Raw genomic sequence first — 22,304 nt, 5'->3', positions numbered from 1 at the left:
ACGTGAATATGATTATACTCAACGTTGGGTTCCCACACTTTACTACCCCTGTTGGGTGGTTTTGCTCCTCCGTTTTTGACAACATTAGAAGGAGAAAAGGAGACAAACTAGTCAAAAGTAGGTAAAAGTGAACTTTCCGTTGGGTACTTTTTTCTTACCGTGTACTGGGCGATCCGCAATTCAAAAACCCAGTAAAATTTTACTGACTCCAGTAATCTAAAGTTAGTGTGTATGAAAGGTCCACGAAAGGTATTGCAATAAAATATAAAATATAATCGAAGAAATGAGCATAAACACGCATTGAGCGTTAAATTGTCATGGGATACGCTCGGTAATGATTAGTAATGAGAATTTCTACTATTTTTTGTTAAGATAATTTGACAAAATCACTGATATAATGATTTACTACAGTCGCAATATTTTTCTCTCGCTAGAAGTCATTTGAAGTTGTTGTAGAAGTCCTCAGTTGCCAAGTGAAAAGAATGGGAATCTTCCGAAAACCGTGACGCGAGTTCGACTGTTTTTCTCTTGGCGTGACTCATACACCGACTCTACGGCGAGTAAATTGATAACCAGCGATAGCAGCGACCGGTGTGGAGAAGAGTGACTAAACTAAAATGAGAGCGCTGTGCGCAAATGATAACGACCGTTACGGTTGCTCTTAGAGATCGAATAAAATTGAACGAAGCCCTGTCACACACACAAAAAAAAATAGAATCCGTTTAACGGCTACGATCTGGTGTGCCTTCACAGTGTGAGCGGGATGAAATGAATGATGTATAGCGTTAGAAAAGAATAGAATGACACCGGGTCCTGCTAACTGCATGAAATTATGATACTCCTCATTCTGTTTTATATACTTCAAGTAAGTGGACGTGTTTTTCATCGCAGGACTAGTTGGCTCATTTGGTTCTTGATAAAAGGGATACTACATTTCAAAGTAAGTGAAAATGGCTGCACAGTGCAAATATATGTGGGATTCGATGAAAAAATCAACAGTTTTATTGATCGCAATTCATAGAGCAAAAAAAAAAAGTTCCTTTTTATATGCAGTATAAAGGTCAAATTTATGTCAATCACCGGTATTACCGGATTGTCCCGATGGTTGAATCTCGAAATCCAAGTTAATAAACACCACTCTAATGGCGGTAAGCTCCAGCTCGGATTAACTTTTAATACCATCCCTGTTTGGATGAACTGCAAAATATTTGCTTAGTGTCACATTGATTAACTCTGATGTCGACATCAAAGCAGCCGGACATTCTTGATAGGGATTTAATCCGTGGAAAATTCCGGTTGGAGATTACCACCATAAGCAAACATTTAGCAGATCATCAAAGAACATGGACGGTATTAATAGTTAATTCAAGTTGAAGTTTACCGCCACTAGTGTCATTTATTAAATTCCAGTTTTGTTCAGCCGGATTCACTGGCTGGAAAAAAGGCTTGCCGGTAGGTTGCAATGACGCACACCAACAAAAATGTGTATGAGCACAGTAAAAAAAACCTAAGTAAAAGTAGAAGCATTTTTTGCTTTTCTGCCAACGGTGTGCTATCATATGAAGGCAATTTTTATTAGAATTTGCGTAAGCCAGTCGAGAAAAAATAATAAACTTAGTTTTTATTTATTTAAATTTTCAATTTCAGATATTTTACTAGTCTATTGAGTTGCGACTTTGGCTTAACACCGTGAGGACAGTTTCTGCTGGTTTCTGGATAACACTTGACTGAAAAAGAGTGCAGTTACTGGTGTTCTAACTTAAATCGGGTAAGGTGATCGTAGGTATTTTTTTTTAGTATGTATTGGTCCACAAATGGCCGCCACATAGGCTAGCATGCTCTTTCACTTCGAATTTTCAATTACACAAATCTCGGTGCCCCATTTCACCTGAAATTGCTTGTTGTCAATTTCGCGAGAAATCGGCCAGGGACGTGTTGGTTTGCAAAAGAAATTACGCCCTAATCTCAAAGTTCTCCGGAATTGTGAAATAATTTGTGCGTTGATGACTCACCATGAATTTCGCAATTTTCGAGAATTTTTCGCGACTCACTTATCAGTCTCTATGGCGAAGAGAGTGATATGTTATCACTTGCTTGCCGGTAGGTTGCGATGTATACACAGCAAAAAAAAAAAAAATGTAATATCGATCAATGTAATTCAAGCTGATGTATGAAATAATGATGTAATAGCAAAAAGCAGATACAATATTACATCAATGGAAGTAATTTTGTTCGCAAAATCGATGTACATCGTACAACGTTATATTACACAACCGATGGATTGACTTGGTTGCATCAGTTTGGGTGTAATATTCAACAACTTTTTTCTGTGTAGATGGCGTACATCAAGAAAAAATGTGTTTGAGCACAGTAAAAAAAAAACGTAAGAAAATGTAGAAGCATTTTTTTTTTGCTTTTCTGCCACCGATGTGCTATCATATGAAGGCAATTTTTATTAGAATTTGCGTAAGCCAGTCAAGAAAAAATAATAAACTGAGTTTTTTTTTTAATTTTCAATTTCAGATATTTACTAGTCTATGGAGTTGCAACTTTGGCTGGACAATTTTTGCTGGTTGATGGATAACACTTGACTGAAAAAGAGTGCAGTTACTGGTGTTCTAACTTAAATCGGGTAAGGTGATCGTAGGTAATTTTTTTTTGGTATGTTGTAAGATCCGAATGCTAACGATTTAAATAGCCGAGTCAGATATTTTTTGGCTCACAGTTGAATTGGCCACAGCAGTTTTACCACAAACGAAGTGACAGACGGAGCGGCTCGAAAACTTTGGTGACTAACCTGCTATTGCAATTTTTCAGTGTACCACATGGCAACACCACTACTACTGGATTGAACCACATGGCAACACTACTACTGGATTGAACTAGCATTTTCACCAAATGTACTAGAATGTTTTGGTTCTATCTCTTTCACTCTACTCAAAACTGAAATGCATTAAAAAATGATAAAATGATACGCACTCTTTGCACACTGTCAAAGAATCATTGTACACAAAATCAACTTTGTTCAAATCAAAACAAAAAAACTAACCCATCTGGTGGATGATGGCACAAGCTTCCAAGAAAATTCTGTTACAGTGAACCACATTATTTAAATGGATTTCTTCGCCAGTTAGTCGTCTGTCACTTCGTTTGTGGTTTTACGGAATTTGCTTGACTCTTTTGTTATAATTTAAATGTGTCAATGTATGTTTAAAGCTAGAAAATAAAAAGTGATTCTTCCTGCAAAATTCTCATACAGCTCACTCAGCAGAATGCAATTCAGTGCCAACATTTCAAAGGGGCGTAATTGCTTTTGTAAACAATGACTTTAGCCGTCAATTTCTCGCGAATGAAATCTTACCTCTCCAAAATGACAATGCTAACTGGTAGAGGAAACATTCCTCTACCTGCTGGTGTCATTATTTTTCATGAGTGAGCTTTTATTCACGAGAAATCGACGGCTAAAGCCATTGTTTACAAATGCAATTACGCCCCTTTGAAATGTTGGCACTGAATTATAAAAGGCTCAGCATGGCAAAAATAATAAAAGAGAAATCATCCACACTACTACACTCAGAATCATTCATGTTACGCTCAACTGTCTGTTTTGCTCAATTCTGCGTTCATCGAAGAAAATAGAAGCAATGCGAATTGGCAAATCAAAGTTGGCACTCGTGGAGAATAGAAGAACTATAAAAGTGATGATGGTTTCAAAATTTTCCACGGGGAGGTATACAAATGCAATCTTAAAATGCTTTTATTTTGCAAATTGAGCATTTTATTTAATTCTGGTTGCTGCTACAGTTGTAGAAAAGCTGAAATCTATGTCTACACCTAAAAATCTGAAAAGAAATTATTTTTCTATATTATGTGTCTATTAAGTAGTCCTTAAGTTTTCTACTAGCGTAGCATTAACCAGAATTAAATAAAATGCTCCATTTGCAAAATAAAGGCATTTTAAGATTGAACTCGTATACCTCACCGTGTATAATTTTGAAACCATCATCACTTTCATAGTTCATCTATTCTCCACGAGTGGCAACTTTGATTTGCCAATACGAACGAAATCAGTGCGGCTCGCACAAGCTGCTGTTCGTTCCTGATGTTGTATGCGTGTGAGTGAGTAGTAAATCAAGCTAAACATTGCAATAGGTCCTAAGTAACATTGACAGATTCTCTTCGTCGAGTTTCTCTTTGTATTCCTACGGCCATGTAAAGACATTCCCAGGTATTTTCAGCACACATATCGATAAAAGAAGCTTTTATCTAGCATCTAATACGACAAACACAACATGAAACGGTTATGTGCTCAAGTTATTAACGAAAAAGAAATTCGATGAAGAGAATCGATCAATGTTACTTAGGACCTAATGCAATGTTCAGCTTGAAATGCAAAATGAATCGATTTTTCCCAGTCGCTAAATTCGCGGAAACATTTAATTGGCGTTGACGGCACCGTCGAAAAATTTGCTCTTTCTGCAAATATAGACAGTTTCTTATAGGAATTTTCGGTGGAGTGAAAGGATAGTACAAAGTCCGCCATGTTTCACGCACAGTCTGACGTTTGCTTATGGATTTTCTTATAGGAGTAAAGAGCTACAGAGTCGCCGTCAACGCCAATGATTTCACGAACATGGCGAAGAGAGTGATGTGCTATCACTTGCTTGCCGGTAGGTTGCGATGTATAGATGGCGCACACTAAGAAAAAATTATAAATTCAGGCTCTTTAGAAAAAATGTGTATGAGCACGGTAAAAAAAAACGTAAGAAAAAGTCGAAGCATTTTTTTGCTTTTCTGCCAACGATGTGCTATTATATGAAGGCAATTTTTATTAGAATTTGCGTAAGCCGGTCAAGAAAAATTAATGAACTAAGTTTTTTTTTTTAATTTTCAATTTCAGATATTTACTAGTCTATTGAGTTACGACTTTGGCTTAAGACCGTGAGGACAATTTCTGCTGGTTGCTGGATAAAACTTGAATGAAAAAGGGTGCAGTTACTGGTGTTCTAACTTAAATCGGGTAAGGTGATCGTAGGTAATTTATTTTTGTATGTATTAGTCCCAAATGGCCACCACATGAACATCCACTTCGAATTTTTAGTTATACAAATCTCGGAAATCGGTGCGTCATTTGGCATAGAACACTGGGCGTTTCGGTGGTGGGAAAAAATGACTTCCATATCGATCACAGATTACAAATTCGACAATGAGCATACATAAGGACGTAACCGCGGTGATCGATTTTCTCTTTTGTTAATAACTCGCTTGGATTAACATTTCTCGATGCGTTTGCTGTTGCTTTTGATAGCAAATACAACCTGTTACAGCACTGTTTTGAAAAAAAAATCTGATGATATTCAATCTGAACATTGCATTAGGTCCTAAGTAACATTGATCGATTCTCTTTCGTTAATAACTTGAGCACATAACCGTTTCTTGATGTGTTTGTCGCTAGAAAAAAGTATCTTTTATCGATTTGGATGCTGAAAATACAAGGAGAAAGTCAACGAAGACAATCTGTCAATGTTACTTAGAACCTAAGTGAATTTTCAGCTTGAATTGTTTCACTTAGCTGTAGCAATGTAAAGAAAAAATCGATGAAGAGAATCGATCATTGCAAGTAGGCCCTTTTGAACGCTCACTGTCGAATTTCAGTACCTAGCACTGAAAAAAAATTCGACGGTACGTCTATTTATGTTAAGAGAAAAGCATTGTAAGTCCCTCCTACTTGGAGAATTATTCAATCGAACGGCTTGCTATGCCTCGCCCCCATCAGCAAAAAATCCGGGATTTTATAAACCGTTCTATTGCATAATTTGTAGTCCTATAGCTAAGTAGGATATTGAATTAAAAACAATCAATGGATAAAAGATGTATCGAGAATTAAATGGAGGGATTTCAAGCTAAAATGTTCATCAATACCTAAATTTCGCATAAATCTCCAACCCGTGTTGTGTGTGTGCTGCTGATTTTCACAGTAGCCCAATGCTTAGGGACTTTAATAAATAACGAAGTAGTTGAGGAAGAGAGTTCTGTTTGAAAAGCGATCAATTTCTGGGATTTTCGAACATTGAAAATAACTTTCGAAATGTCACGTTTAATCACGAGTTAAAATTTAACTCGGCATTTGGGACACAGCCAGAGAAGTATTTCTCGATTACTTTTTCGTAGGGACGAATCAGCTTGTGTAAACAACGCATTGGAACGTCGATTTGGCGTAACTGGTAGCTCATTCACGCATGCTAACACCACAGACAAACAGACATAACACATTGAATATTTCTCACTGTAAAACATCGTCGCTAAAACATTACCGCCATCTGTTGAATACACTGTGGTGGGTAGTACCAACCGGTGGAAATTAACGATTTTAAATTGGCTCACTACTTGATTAGCCTATAGGTCCCAAGCAAATCGATCAACGCACCCCATTCTAGTCGAAATTCTAGCACTACACTATGTTTGTTTTGATTCGCTATGAAAGTTTGGCAGATAAAATGAGGGGTTCGTGGATTTTCCTATGTTTTGAGGGATGCATCGATTAGCTTGGGATCGAAGATAGTACCAGAGCTGAGCCAAAAAGTTAAACATGTTTCTTCGGGACCTTCTGGTCTTAGAGTTACAGCAAAAAAGGTTATCTTCCATTTAATTCCACCTAATTAATTTTGGTATCCATGACAGATACGTATTTCGACTACAATGTGCAGTTTTCATCAGTGTTATTCCCACTAAAGAACTTTTCAGCTTATTATTTTTACCTATGGGATGAGTACTTAAGGGGATTAGATTTTGATAAGTTTTTTAATGGGAATGACACAGATGAAGACTGCACATTGTAGTCGAAATACGTATCTGTCATGGAAACCAAAATTAATTAAGTGGAATTGAATGGAAAATAACCTTTTTTGCTGTTTTACATAATACATAAGTTCATGTAAAGTTCCATAACCATTTCAGTTAAAGTTTAGCAGAGATTATAAACATTTTTTTTTCCATTTTGGTAAGGTCAAGTAATGGTTCGCATTTATGCGGGAAGCAAACGGATCTAATGTGGGTGGCCCTTAAACTCTGAGTTTTATAACCCGCGTTGGCCAAGCGTGGAAAGCGTGATTAGCAGTTCCAGAACTATTTATCAAATAGACGAAACAGTATGCTTTTGTGTTTATTTTTTCAAGTAGCCAAAACCACGTCAAAAACATATAATACCTTATAGGGGTGATGGACACCTGCTGCTACAAATAAGAAATCCTTGTAGAATAAATTTAGAACTACATTCTTTTTTTTTGCCTTAACTAAATGAAGATATTTGTGTTTGTTAAAACCATGCAAGGCTACATTTATTGTGAAAAGAATGTTGACGATTTAAAGCAGCAATGTTCATCGTTCCTGCTGTACCCGTCTTTCCCTAATAGAAATGGTATGGTTAATTTGCTTAACGACGTGTTCTGGGTATCATCCAAACCATTTGTGGAATAGTTCAACTATTTGGACTATCGTTTGATAATGGTTATTTTTTATTAGGGTTACCGACTGTTCTCTAGCACTTTATCATCATTTCTAGGTTCAACATGACGATGACGACGAACTCAAATCAATCACAAATGATTGATGACCGAGATCTAGATCAAGATCCCGACCAATCCTTTGTGGTCAAGATGCAGAATTTCGTAAAACCTAGGTGGCTGGTAAGTTAACCTTTATTTTTTTCACAACAATGATTACAGATTATGATGCCTACTATTTTCACATCACATTTCAGAACCTCTTCCAGGCTGTCCTAAACTTTATGGAAGCCATCTTGATCCCTGTACTCACAGGCCATGAAAATCAGCAGTGGGTTCATCAGGGTTAATAGCATTAACATAATGCCAGACCTCGTGAAAAAATGGTCAATGTTCACTACTTGTCAGACGATCGGACTAGTTTTAAACTTTTTAGCTCTGGTGGCTTGCTGCGTTAGTGCAGTGACGCGGTTGTGGTGGGTGGATTGCTTCATCATTGTTGTCATGATATTTAATGCCATCGTGTTGTTTATCCAACCATGGAAATCGCAACGGAGCTGTACACAACTCGATTGGATGAAACTTTGTGCAGACATAGTAGTAATCCTAAAATTCTGTCTCGAAATGAAATACAACGAAGAGTATTGTATCATATTGTATCAGGCTATTGTCATTTGGAGAGCCGGTAGGCGGGTGTGGCTAATATATGTCAATGACGATCACCGTGACGTTCTGCCCCGTCCATCTGAACTACAGATTGTTTAGAAGTAAGAACTGCCAAAAACCCAAAAATACAAACAGAATTTGCATTTAAATAAACTTTCTAGTTCTTAGTTTTCTTTGATGTAAACAATCCCTGTACTATACCACCATCACAACTCATCACCGTTTGGAATATGTAGTCGATTTAACGAAATGACAGGAGCCAGTTTGCCTGACAGAATTGACATTGATGTTGCTTCTCACAGTCGTTAGGCCTCATTCATTCAAACGTTCATTAATTGAAAAATAATCTGATCAGAAACGTCTCCTAAAACGGTATGTTAAAAAAAAAATATGGATTACACACCGATGCTGGAACAGAAGAACGCCGTACAAAATATTCATACAATCCGGATGGATTCGCTTTATTTATACAGAGTTTAATAAGGATTTCGTTTCGAGGGGTGCTTCAATTGGCTTGGAACCGAAGGTCTTGTACTTCCTGAGCCAAAAGATTGAGCATGTTTCTTCGGAATCCCCTGGTCTTAATGAAAGTCTATGGTATAACCACAGAGGTAACTCTAAGACCAGAAGGTCCCGAAGAAACGTGCTCAATTTTTTTGCTCAGCTCTGGTATTCTCTTCGGTCCCAAGCTAATAGATGCACCCCTCGGAAAATCCCAAGGGATCCTGCAATATTCTATGTTGGACGATTGAATCGTTGGTGTAGCAGCAACAAAAATAGCAGCCACCGCCATGAATGGTATAGTTTTTGTTTGGTTGTTGACTTTTCGACTAAAACTCAAACACCGCTGTCAGCTGACTTTGTCTTTTGTTCATCTAATATTTAAAATACGTAAAACCACTACCGCCATCTACTCATCCGATCGCGACATTTATATTGACTTGGTTGGCGTTTCACCTCGTTTAACAAATCTGATCGCCCGTTGGACAGATCAAATCGCTCATTTGACCTGTCGAATTGCGGACAAACGAAATGTTCCAGTGGCATGTCGGTTCGTCGGTTATGTTGGGATTGATTGCGGAGTGTTGCTAGCGATTGCCCTGATTTTTTCATGCTGGGTGGTCGGAATGATTGTACGCAGTCCGGCGCGAAATGATGTACCTACTTTTTCGGACAGCTATTAGGAAGTGCGCTGATTTAGGAGAATCCATGGCGAAACTTGGTGGAGATTCACGGTTGTGGTTTGAAAAAATTGGATTGTATTGTGGCAACATCAATAACATCTACTGCAAACATTTAATTTGTTTTATTTATTTTTATTTATTCGTCAATCAATCAAATCGTAGACTACATATTAACATTAGGACTTATGTTCTATGACTTCGCAGGGTTCTGAAATATACTTTTCATTCTGTTGAAGGCATATTTAGGTCAATCATTTCACAACAGTCATCATCTGATTTACCCAGAGTTAATGTACACGTGCATCCATCCCGCGTGATAGAGACACGCTTGCTATAAGATCGTAGGTGCCTGGTACATTTCGAGACGTATTATTTCGCGTTTCTTTTTTGTTCCTACGTGCCTTATTCGTGTCACATGTGCTGTGTCTCATGAGCTAAGCTCGGCGAGCTCCAGGGAGATCGGCAGCGTACCTACGTCCTGCGTGCATGCTAAAAGTGGCTGGTTGGTGGAGAACTGTTGTAGTCCTGTCACATTCTCGTGTTGCTGGTACAACTGATTGATTTCTATCAGTTGGTATTCAGTTTTTGAGGGTTGAGAGATTGTTGCTTTATAGAAGTATTTCAAGCGGAAGATGTGTTAAACCATTACGAACCAATTACCGGCGGGGTTATTTGCTACCGATCCATGCGCATGGAATTTTCATGGTTCAAAATATTGATTTAGCTCCATCAAGTTCAAACGATTTCAAATCAGCATCTGATCATTCTCACAAAATGTGTGCTCAATAGGATGTGAACTCATACTGCACTTGGCCCTTTGAAGTTTATGTGGGAATTGAAAAATTGAACGTTAGGATTATTAGTTATTGATTGATTAGGAAGATAATGTTCTTCTGACATGGTTCATTTACTGTTCAGCAGACAAAAAAATTAGGCTATTATGTCATAAGGGCAAGATGCAATGTTGCCCTGAACACAGCCGATTAATCCTACCAGCACGTTATCAACTTGGAAATTAATTAATAACAAATTTGCTTGACATTCAACAAAGTTGTAGCTGGGAAATTTTCACGTAAGAGGGGGGGGGGGGGGGCTCTGATGGACAACTTTTCCGTAAATCATTATGATGCAGGGCTTGCAGTACTTGCAATACACTTTTCTTATAGTAATTCCCGTATAAACTTCAAAGAGCCTGTGCAGAATCAGTTCGCCACCAAATTAGTTCAAATTTTGGGATATTGATCAGCCTGATTTTGGATCCGATTGATCTTGGTGGATCAAATTGATAGGTATTTTGCAGCTGGCAGAGAACCAATAGTTCGGAGGGCCCTTTAAAAAAAAACTTCGTTGTTGAAATTGATTCGTAAGACTTCATCCATCAGTATTTTCAGCCTTTCAAGCTGTAGCCGACATCACTAGTTAATTCAAACATCTACTTAAATTTGAGAACTGTTCAAATATATTTAGACAAAAAGCATGGTATGTTCGTCCCAAGTAGTAGTCAACCTGAAAATATGATGAGAAATAAGAAAACTGGATTGTAAATTTTGGGATGAATCCAACATATTTGTCACACTCAACGGTCAGTATATGAATCGAAAACCATGTTTTCCAAAATGTATATTTAGTAGGTTCAATATCTTTGAAAACTCTGTGGAGCCGAAGGACTAAACAAATATTCCAATGGAGATCTAAATCGATTTCCTATATTATTTTTTTTTGTTTGCAACGCATCGAATCTCGACAGATCCACAAACCCTTTCTGTCGATGATGCTGATGTTCGTTTTTGCATGCTTTATCGGCCTCCTGAGGGCACGTCCATTATCACTACCTCTTCATGCAGCACTTCTACCACTTCCTCTGTTGATTTGCTGGTGCTGTCTGACAATGCACCTACAGCCACTACACCAGGGTACGAACTGCTATCCGAGTTGCAAGGAATTTTGTAGTTGTTCAAGAAACTTCGTGGTACTTCAGGGAGCTTTTTAAAAGTTCAGGAAAATTTCTTGAAGTGCAGATTTTTCTTTAAAGTTCAGCTAACTTTGTAGAAGCTCACTGAACTTCATTGAACTTCGTAGAGTTTCATCGAACTGCTTCGATTACTCTTCTTCTACGTTCCTGAAAAAGTTATAAGACAACGACACTTCATACACCTTGCAGCTCGTAATTGACAGTATGGGCTGAATGAGGCTATTCATACTGTCGCTAATGTGATTACTTTATGCTTCGTTTGACACTAATGTTCCGTTAACTGTTTTCACTAGAACATTATATTTTGTTTTATGCATTAAGACCAACATATGTCAGATGAATCATGAGCTAAATTTAGTGAAATTATTTAAAATTCTAAAATCATGGAAAAGTTCAGAAAAATTCGTAGAAGTGGGAATTTTATACAAGTTTAGGTATCTTCGTAGAAGTTTATTGTGTAATGGCAGGGAACCTCTTTATTATTCAGGGACCTTTTTTATAAGTTCAGAGCTTTGATGAAACCTCATGGACTTGAAATAATTCAGAGAATTCCGCACAAATTCAGTAAATTTCGTGCGTCGAGCTTTGCGCAAAATCAACGAGAAACGTAGACGTGAAGCAAGCTTTGATGAAGTTTTGTGGACTGCGTAATAATTCGAGGAACTGCGTATAACTTCATAGAAGTACAGGGCATTTTGAAAAAGTTTAGGGAATTTCGTAAAGATAGAATACTTTAGGGATCTTCGTTTCAGTTTAGGGAACTTCATAGCAGTTTGTCAGAGATCTTAAAAATCTCAATGAACTTCCTGAAGATGAAGATTTTGGACCATCGTTTAATTTCAAGGTACTTAGAAATTTGAGTAAATTTTCTAAAACCTAAGGAAATTTTGTAGATGTTCAGGAAACGTTGCATAAGTAACAGGATATTCTTTCAGATATGCTCCCTAGACAGCCAGGAAGTTTTAAAAGATCAGCATTTGCTGATGTTCTTCTGATCTGAATTAGCGAGTTGCTAAAAAAAAGGATGACTTAAGAATGTGCTTAAGTTTTTGAATATCATAATTTTTCAAATGGATAGATCAACTTTCAACACGGAATTTTCCAAATTTAAACCATACACTCTGGTAACATGGTGGCTTGATCGGTTGATCTGTTGCAGGTTGTAGCAATGGCTGTACCACTTTCTGGTTTGTCGTAGCGAGATGGTGGCGTCACTTTGTGGAATTGGTGCCGATACTCCCCAACTAACAATTTTAGCTGCAGATTAGCTTATACAGCCAAAAATTGGCTTATACAGCTAATATTTGCCTGTATAAGGTAGTCTGCAGCTAAAATTGTTTGTTGGGTCAGGCGCTTCCTTCTGACACTGTTGGTATACAAAGGCAAGGTCGCCCATTATCTAACCGAAAAGGTTATTTCTTCTTAGCGATTGCGGACATCGACGCCAAAACGATGCCATCGAAACCCTCAGAGCAATGGTCAGCAGAAGCCACCTAGATCGTACCGTGCCAACCAGAAAGCGATTTGAAGGAACAGAACAGAAGGTCGGTAGACTTGGTGATATTAATAATTGAGTGGTAAACATATCACTGCACTGGTCTACACGCTCATCTGAGTTAAAGCCAACGATGCCCGCTCATGTCACTATTTTGCTGCAGCTATTTAGCATAGACCGCGCCATCACCCACTGTTATAGAATTTATCTGAATGCTCGATCACATGAGGCACATTAAAAAAAAAATCTGAACATTTTTAAAGTAATGGTAACAAAGTAAAAGTGAACGCGTAAAGGTAATACGCCAAGAATAAATGTTCTGCAAAAAAATCTTTCACCCATTGAATTATCATAACATTACTGCATTCGTAGCATTCCGATATAATCTATTCGTATTTTGAATCCCATCTAACAAAATATACCAGTTGTGATGCCGATGAATGGTTAAATTACGTTGAAAATGTGTGAACGTCATGCAACGGGCAAATCCCCGTATTAAACAATACCGATACACTTTTTGTAGAATTTTTGTCCATTCTATATTTTGAAAATAACGTGTCAAAAGATGTTAGTAATGCAAGTGCAGTTAAGTGTTGAACCGGAAAAAATAAACAAAGAATATTCTAATTGACCGGCAAATTCATGGCTTTTGCTATTAGAGGATTTCAAGAATTTAAGCACTGCAAATATATGCTACCTTTCCTCTAAAATAGGAATGGTTTGTGCAAACGCAAATGAAGTGTCGGTCAAAGCAACCAAGTTTCAACAGCCTGTATTTCGCTTACTTACACCTTCCAGAACTTCGTTACTAGCGTTAATTGTAGCACATGAGATGAGGCACATGAGATCAGCGCGAGCCTCGCGCACGCCAGGATTTTTGGGTGTCGCGTTTGTTTCTCGCTCGTATCTTATTCTCGCGTGTCTCTTTCTCGCTTGTCACATGTTGATTTCGTTGCGACGGGAGACGGTTTGTTGAGTCTCGGCAGCACATTTTTGCACACACGAGAAAAATGTAACTCTGGTTGTGAAGCACTGGCTAGAGCGCTGCACTGGGTAATTGCCAAGATTTGGGAGGAGGAGATATTACCGGAGGAGTGGATGGAAGGTGTCGTATGCCCAATCTACAATCTGCTGCAACTACTGCGCGATCACACTGCTGAGTGCCGCCTACAAGGTACTCTCCCAAATTCTATGCCACCTGTCAGCATTTGCAAGAGAGTTCGTGGGGCAATACCAGGCGGGATTCATGGGTGCCCACGCTACCACGGACCAAATTTTGGCGATTCGGCAGGTTCTGCAGAAATGCCGCAAATACAACGTGCCCACATTTGTTCATCGATTTCAAATCCGCATACGACACAATCGATCGAGATCAGCTACGGCAGATTATGCACGAGTACGGACTTCCGGATAAACTGACGCAATTGGTCAAGTCGACGATGGATCGAGTGATGTGCGTTGTTCGAGTATCGGGGACACTTTCGAGTCCCTTTGAATCTCGAAGGGGGTTACGGCAAGGTGATGGACTTTCGTGTCTGCTATTCAACATCGCGTTAGAAGGTTTGATCAGAAGAGCTGAGATGGACACGAATCGCTTCAGGAAGTCCATCCAGCTTGTTGGCTTCGCCGATGACATCGACATCCTGGCACGGAACTTTGAGACGATGGTGGAAACGTACAACAGACTGAAGGCTGAAGCTACGCGGATTGGGCTTGCCATCAACGCATCAAAGACAAAATACATGAAAGGAATGGGTTCTAGGGAAGACAATGTTAGCCTTCCATCCCGAGTTCAGATAGACGGTGACGAAATCGAAGTGGTCGATGAGTTCGTGTATTTGGGCTCACTGGTGACCGCCGAAAATGATACCAGCAGAGAAATTCAAAGACGCATTATGGCAGGGAATCGTGCCTACTTTGGACTCCGGAGGACGCTCCGGTCGAATAAAATTCGCCGCCGCACGAAGTTGACTGTCTACAAGACGCTGATTAGACCGGTGGTCCTCTACGGCCGCGAGACCTGGACTATGCTCGTGGAGGATCAACGCGCCCTTGGTGTTTTCGAACGGAAGGTGTTGCGTACCATCTACGGTGGAGTGCAGATGGATGACGGAACGTGGAGGAGGCGAATGAACCACGAATTGCACCAGCGGCTGGGAGAAGCATCTATCGTCCACATGGCAAAAAATAGGCGACTACGGTGGCTGGGCACGTCGTAAGAATGCCGCACGACGACCCAGTGAAAATGGTTCTAGAAAGCGACCCAACAGGAACAAGAAGAAGAGGTGCGCAAGGCGGGCAAGGTGGATCGATCAAGTAGAAGGCGACCTGCGGACCCTTCGCAGACTACGAGGCTGGCGAAGTGTGGCCATGGATCGAGTAGAGTGGAGACGACTTCTTCGGACAGCAGAGGACAACAAGGCCTTAGCCTGATTGGTAAGGTATGTATGGTCCGATGGCGATCTACTGAAGTGTCGATTGCGTAATTGTCGGGAAGGTGATCAGCTGAGTCAATGCATTGCGAAATGATATTGTTTAATAAAGAAATCTTTGCTTAATCCCGACGTTCTTTCAATGTTTGAATGCTGATCAAGCAACTTGCTTCATATGATGGGAGAGGAAAAACCGTCCAACCTAACATACGTAGTGCATATAATAAGAACTGCTTTTTGATTGACTCTATTCGTTTTTCATGCTTTTTCATATAAGGTGACCAAACAACGCTACAACATTCTATTATTGACCTCACATAAGCAACGTAAAGTGATTTTATTGTATAAGCATCTTTGAAATGGAGACAGAAACGTGTTTTATTAAATTAAACATATTGCCTGTTCTATGTATTATTGTGTTGTAATGGTTCACAAATGTCAGTTTAGAATCTAGAATAATATCTAAATCTCTTATGAACATTTTCATTACCTAATGAAATACGAAGATTTTGCTTGTTTAGTTTTCTACTGTACATTATAAGATTACATTTTTAAATATTTAAATAGTTTCATTAAACTTTTACTGCACCATCTGTAAAAAAACATGTATTTCATTCTGAAACACATTCATATCGTCATCGCTTCCTATTTATAAAAATAGCTTCATGTCATGTATATGAGTACACTGATATTTTTTTAAATAAGAGAGATGTCATTAATGAACAAAATAAAAAGAAGGGGATCTAGGTGCAAGCCCTGGAGAATCCCTGACGTGACATGAATTGGCTTAGATGTTTTCTCGTTGAAACTTACAATTTGCTGGCGATCAACTAAATACAACTTAATCCAGGTGAGGTGCTTCATCTAAATTCCCATTTTTTTTAAATTTAAAAATCAGCATTTGGATATCAATTTTGTCAAACGCTGAAGTCTGTATATAGAGCTTCTACTTGGTTACCTCTGTCCATTGCATTTAATACGAAGTCCACAAGTTCCGGGAATATACCGGATTCAAGTGACATCTTAAACAGCCAGAATAAAGGGGTTGTGCGTTCAGTTGCTAAGTCTTTCATACAAATAGGTGGGATTCCATCTGGTCCTAAACCTTTAGTGGCGTCCAAATCTCTTAGGCCATTCCAAATATCATGAACCGAAATGTTATTGACGCCAACGGTAGTTGAAAAGTCAGGAAAATAAGAAAAATATTCATAATCACGATCACGATCATTGTCTGAAAATTTCGTGTATGTTTCTTGAAAAAAAGTGGCAAAAATATTACATAGGGTAAATGACGGCTTCGGCAATACCTTATATAGAATAATCGTCAGGGGGTAAACAACGTCCTTGAGAGCTCAATTTTGGCATGTGGATACATTGTATTTCAGAGCATCTATTGACCAAATTTGAGTGCTCTAGGACTTTGATTACCCCCTGACGATAATAGGTTAAGGGATTGCCAAAGCCGACATTTCCCCTATATCATCAGAATTATTACCTTCCTTTTCAGCTGCACGATTTCATTTCAGTTTTGACTTAATTGAAGAAGTTTCTTGGACATGATTTAATTTCATTCTCAGTTTTTATGTTATACTCAGGCAGTGCCAAAGAAAATTGCATCATTAAGTTGATCACAAATACTTAAATACTTTTCGAGATTAACACGATTTTTATGTTTTCTGTATATTTCGTGAGCTTTTTGTTAACGATTTTTCAAGTTGATGATATGATTATTAAACCAAACCGGATATTTGGAGGAATAATTCCGTCGTCTCCTTTTTAATGGAATTTCGTCAAACAAAATTTTATGAAAAAAAAACCTCCATTGCACATTCAACATTTACCTAATCTCTCAAAATAGTTTTCCAATTTACTCCATTGAATTTATTTTTAATATTGTCAGAATGAGCATTCTTGCTGTCGAACACATTTTCATACTCACAGTGGAATACTTGATTGCTGTGTGAAAGAAAAGAAAAGGAGAAATAGATTTACTCACACAGAAATCTTCATGTAGGGGAAATGGCTCTAATGTTGGCCTTTAGATCTAAGATTGGGCCCATAGCTAAAAATCTGCTATTAATCAATTGTATCTAGATGAACGCGTCATTGGGACGGTAGTAACGGATATTTTTGGTTGCTATTGAAAATTTAGTCGATTACTGAATTTATGTATGGGCCGAAATTAGGGATACTTAGGCCGACATTACATACATTTCCCCTATATTGATTATTGGCAAGTGTGAAGCTGGTCATCGATCAGGCACGGGAGAAGTTCTTCCGGGGATCTCAATCGACTGCGGAGACGATTGCTACTTGACAACGGTCCGGGATAACGCGGAAGCACGGTTAAAGGTGGTCAAAATCCAGTACTAACGAGACCCCAACGAGTGAATCTCAACTGTAGCTACATTTCAAAAGGCATTAAGGAATTTAAGCATTCCAATTTTTACATGGCGCTCTTGAGTGGATAAATATCGCTCCGCCACTGGCAATGAATAAAGATGGGTGGTCGGTTTTTATACGTTTTGTGTTCGTGGTACATATCAGAGAATTTCAGGAAGATTACAGGAAATTTTATAGAAGTTCTAAGAAATTCAGAGAACTCCAGAGAAAAAATCAGGAAAGTTCCGAGCTCTTTAGTTTAATTTCGGATACTTCAGTGATGTTCCAAAAACTTTAGTGAATATCCGATGCGAGGGGGGCGAACTTCCAAAAACTTCAGGAAAGTTCCGAGATCTATATGAAAGTTAAGAACTTTGGGAAAGATTAAAGATCTTTATGGGTAGGTTAAGAGAACTTCAGGAAATTTTCCAAAGTTACACTGAAAGAGTGCAAGAATTGATCGTTGCCAACACCACATTTCTTGCGTGAAATTTTTGCCAACAAAAAAGCGCACACACATTACCATAATTTTTATAGTTTACATCCTATTCACACTATTCATATATACTTCTCGCGTAACATTTGAAAAACGCCTATATACTTTTGTGAACAGAACTTGAAGAACTTTCTAAAAATTATCTGAACCTCCTTGAAGCTTGCTGAATTTTCCTGGGAATAAAAAAATCTGTATTTTTCAAAACTTTCCAAAAGTTTGTTAAGAAATTTCTGAAATTTTCAGAATTTTTGCTTTTATTCTGTAAATTTTGAAAAGCTTATTCAAGATTTAAAAAGTTCTATAAATGATAAGTCTGACGAGCCCGTTATGGTTCTGAGAACTCCATCGAAGTTTTCAGAATTTGTGGGAACTCTGTTGAAATTCTGGAAATACTTTTTAAGTTCTTGTTGTTCCAATGAAGCTTAGGAAATTTCTCAAAAATTACGGGGATTCAGAAGTTTTAGAATTTTTCCTACAATTATTGGAACTTTCCAAAAGTTCTGGGAAGAACTTCACTGTAGTTATGAGAAGAAATCATCCCTAGAGTTCTGAGATGAACTTCCCTCCAGTTCTGGGAAGAACTTCCCTCAAGCTCTGGGAAGAAATTCTTTCATGTTTTGAGATCAACTTCCCTCCAGTTCTGGGAAGAACGTCCTTATCATTTTGGGAAGATTTTTTCTGAAGTTTTGTGAGCAAATTTTCTGAAGTTATGCGAAGAAGTTTTTCTATCAGCATACTTGGTGCAAAACGGTTGAGTCAACTTGTATGTGACAACACAGCTTTGTGCTGTTTGAGTTTCTGAAGTTCTGACAATAACTTCCCTAAAGTTCAGAGAAGAACTTCCCTAAAATTTTGGGTAGAAATTCCCTCAAGTTCTGGGATGAACTTTCCTCAAGTTCTGGAATGAACTTCCCTAAAGTTCTGGGAAGGAAATCCCTGAAGTCGTAGGAAAATTTTCCAAAAATTCTCGGAAGAATTTATTTAAAGTTCTGGGAAGAACTTCTTCTCATGTGCTGGGAAGTACTTCCCTGGAATTGTGGGAAGTAGTTCCCGAACTTGTAGGAAGGACTTTTCTGAGGTTCTGGGAAGAACTTCCGTATAGGTCTGGGTAGAACTTCCAAAAGATCTGAGAAGAACTTCCTTGAATATATAGGAGTAATTGGCAGTTCTAGAAAAAAATCCTTAAAGCTCTTGGAAGAACTTTCCTTAAGTTTTGGAAAATACGCCCCTAAAGTTCATGGGAAAACGTCCCCGAAGTTTTTTGCCGAACTTTACTGATGTTCTTGTAAGAACTTCCCTGTTCTGGTAAGAACTTCTAGGAAGAGCATTTATGAAGTTCTGGGAAGAACTTCTCTCCAGTTCTGGGAAGTTTTGGGAAGAACATCTCTGAAGTTCTGGGAAAAACTTCTTTGAAGTTTTGGAAGAGCTTTCCTGAAGTTTTTGGAATTATTTTGAGAAGAACATTCCTAAAGTTCTGAGAAGAATTTTCCTGGAGTTCTGGGAAAAAACTTTTCTAAAATTCTGGAAAGAAACTCCCTTTCAGTTCTGAAAAAAAACTTTGCTTCAAGTTGTGGATAGAACTGTTCTAGAGTTTGGGAATAAATTTCCCGAAGTTTATTTAAAAATAATTTTTCAAGCCTTCAGGTTGATCAGGTTTTAATCTGAAGATCTTCAACTGTCCAGGATTTCAAATAGCGTCTCTCAAATTATTCACTTATGATACCAGTATGATCAGATTTTTTTTCCCTAAACCTATAGATGATCAGGGATTTCTTTGAAATCCTCAGGATATTTTTTCAAGTCTTCCGGTTGATCAGGAATTTTTTTCCCTTGATTTGTTTTCTGTCGATCTTGTTTTCCGTACTGAGTACAAATGCTACTGACGCCAGGGAGGCAGCTCCCACACCTAGACCTATCGACTCACCAGCTCATGGACCGGAGAACAACGGCATTACTTCCCTTCCGAAGGAAGACGCGACATACAGAAAATCCCGACGGTGCCGACTGGGATTGAACCCTGGCCCTTTGGAGTGCGAGGCAGTCACGCTTACCACTACTCCACCAGTGCCGCAGAAGATCTTCAGTTGTCCAACAATTTAAATCGAGTTCCTCTGATGTTCACCCATGAAATTATTTAAAAAAAAACCAACAGATGACCATGGCCTCCCTGAAGTCAGTATTTTTTTCAAGACCTCAGGTTTTCAACAAGCAATAATCGCACCTCGGTTGTACCTCATTGGTTACGATATCGCCCCTGCGCAAAGTTTCAGACCTCAGGTTGATCGGTATTTTTTTAAAATTTGTTTTAAGTTCACAGACTTTCCTGATCCTTGCAGAGATTTCCTTAAGTTTGCCGAATTTTCCTGATGGAAGCAGACTTAACTGAAGTTCTCATAATTGTCATGAAGTTCGCCGCCTTTACTGAAGTTGGGAAAAAAAATTTGAAATTCGCCGACTTTCTTGAATTAAGTAAAACTTTCCAGAAGTTCATACAGACTTAGATTTTTTGACGAGATTGGAACCACCGAGCAGCTCGGCATTTATTTTCATTGAGATCTCGGCAAAATTTCTGTTCGTTAGCTGAGATTTCTGCAAAATTGTTAGCAGAATCTCGGTATTTTTTTTAAACTTTATTTTTGAGAGTAGGCTAGTTAATCTCGTAACGAATCTCGTTAAGATTTTCACTGAAATACCGAGCTAGTTGGTGGTGACAATCTCGGCAAAAAAAAACTAAGTGTGTAGACTTACTAGACTTACTACATAAATCGCTCAAATTTCTTGATTTTTTCCAGAAATTTGCAATATTTTCGTGAAGTTTGTAGAATTTTCCAAAAATTGGCAGATCTTTCCTGAAATTTGCAGAATTTTCCTGAAGTTCTTGAAATTTTTCTGAACTTTTCTAAACTTTCCAGAATTTCGTTGAAATTATCTGAGCTCCCAAGAATCTCCCTGAAGCTCACCGGCCTAACTGAAAATGGCAGAATACTTTTGAAGTTCGCAGAACTTTCTATAATTTAGTACAATTTTATGACGTTTTAAAAATATTACAGACTTCCATGAAGTTCTCTGACTTATCTAAAGTTTCCAGATTCTTCATGAAGTTTCCAGAACTTTCCAAAAATGTGCTGAACTTTCCTGAAGCTCGCAGAATTATTTTGTCCAAGATATCCTGAAGTTTCCTGAAGTGGGTTGAACTCAAGGTTGCAAAGACTCATTTCAGCTAAAACAATGTTTTTCTAAATTATGAAATAATTAGATGCCATGATCAAATTTTGAATTGGCAGGATACAAGAAGAGGTTGCAAAGAATGTGTTTGACATATTAAACCTGTTTATTTCACTTCATGAGAGTCACAATCAGCGATTTTTCACAAACTCACTCACTCACTCACTCACTCACTCAGCGATCAGCATATCGCTGATTGTGACTCATAGAAAGCAAAATTTACAGGTTTTATGTTTCCAACGCATACTTTGTAACCTCTTCTTGTAAGTTACAAGTAAAACATGCCATCATACCATCTTTTGGTTTTATTATTCCGAAAAACATTATTTTAGCTGAAATGAGTCTTTGCAACCTTGGTTGAACTTTCATGAAGCTACCAGAATTTTTTCTGTAATTCGTAGAATTTTCTTGATGTTCACTGAACATTCATGTAAGTCTGTAATATGTTCTTAATTCCAGAAAATTTAAAATTTTTCAATTTCTGCCAGGCTTGTTTTGGTTCCCAACCCGCTGCTCTCTCATAGATAAGGATTATTAAAAGCCTACCTAGTGAACACAAAACAAACAAAAACATGCATACATTGTAGAGTAAGCGACTGGACTACAGTAAGGGAACTCCGTGATCCAATTGGTTCATTAAATGTGCCAGTTAATTTACATACGATATCACTTTGAACCGACATCCCGAACCTGATGACGCGGGTGGAGCCTTGATCTATTATCGAACCGTTAATACAATTCAAACCAAATCCACCCGCACCGGTTTCCCATCGAAGAACCAGTTCCAGTTTGGCGTCAATCTCCTACCGTTCCAGACCTAGACTACTGCAGTACTGCTAGCTCGGGTACGCGATCGTGATCGATCGGCGCGTGCCTTCTCGTATTACCCACTCGATAGAACTCCGGTTAAATATATTTATTGTATAATAAATATTTCACACCGTCAGCGC

The 22,304-nt window shown here is 38.3% G+C and overlaps 1 long non-coding RNA gene and 1 pseudogene across 1 annotated transcript; one reads left to right on the top strand and one right to left on the bottom strand.

The window, feature by feature from the left end:
- Positions 1–2,539: 2,539 nt before the first annotated feature.
- Positions 2,540–8,210, top strand: LOC135714273 (uncharacterized). Its single transcript, XR_010518811.1, has 4 exons — positions 2,540–2,632; positions 4,901–5,020; positions 7,562–7,685; positions 7,760–8,210. It is a non-coding gene; the product is annotated as an uncharacterized LOC135714273 (long non-coding RNA).
- Positions 8,211–20,246: 12,036 nt separating this feature from the next.
- LOC135714275 (U4 spliceosomal RNA) lies at positions 20,247–20,395 on the bottom strand (annotated as a pseudogene).
- Between the last annotated feature and the right edge of the window lie 1,909 nt (positions 20,396–22,304).

The sequence above is a fragment of the Ochlerotatus camptorhynchus genome, unplaced genomic scaffold (genome assembly GCF_037179485.1).
Source record: "Ochlerotatus camptorhynchus isolate MF236.1 unplaced genomic scaffold, CSIRO-AGI_Acam_v1.1 ptg000633l, whole genome shotgun sequence".
In the NCBI taxonomy this organism is placed as follows: domain Eukaryota; kingdom Metazoa; phylum Arthropoda; class Insecta; order Diptera; family Culicidae; genus Ochlerotatus; species Ochlerotatus camptorhynchus.
Note: the sequence above shows the minus strand (reverse complement) of the source record. Positions and strands in the feature narration are given on the sequence as shown.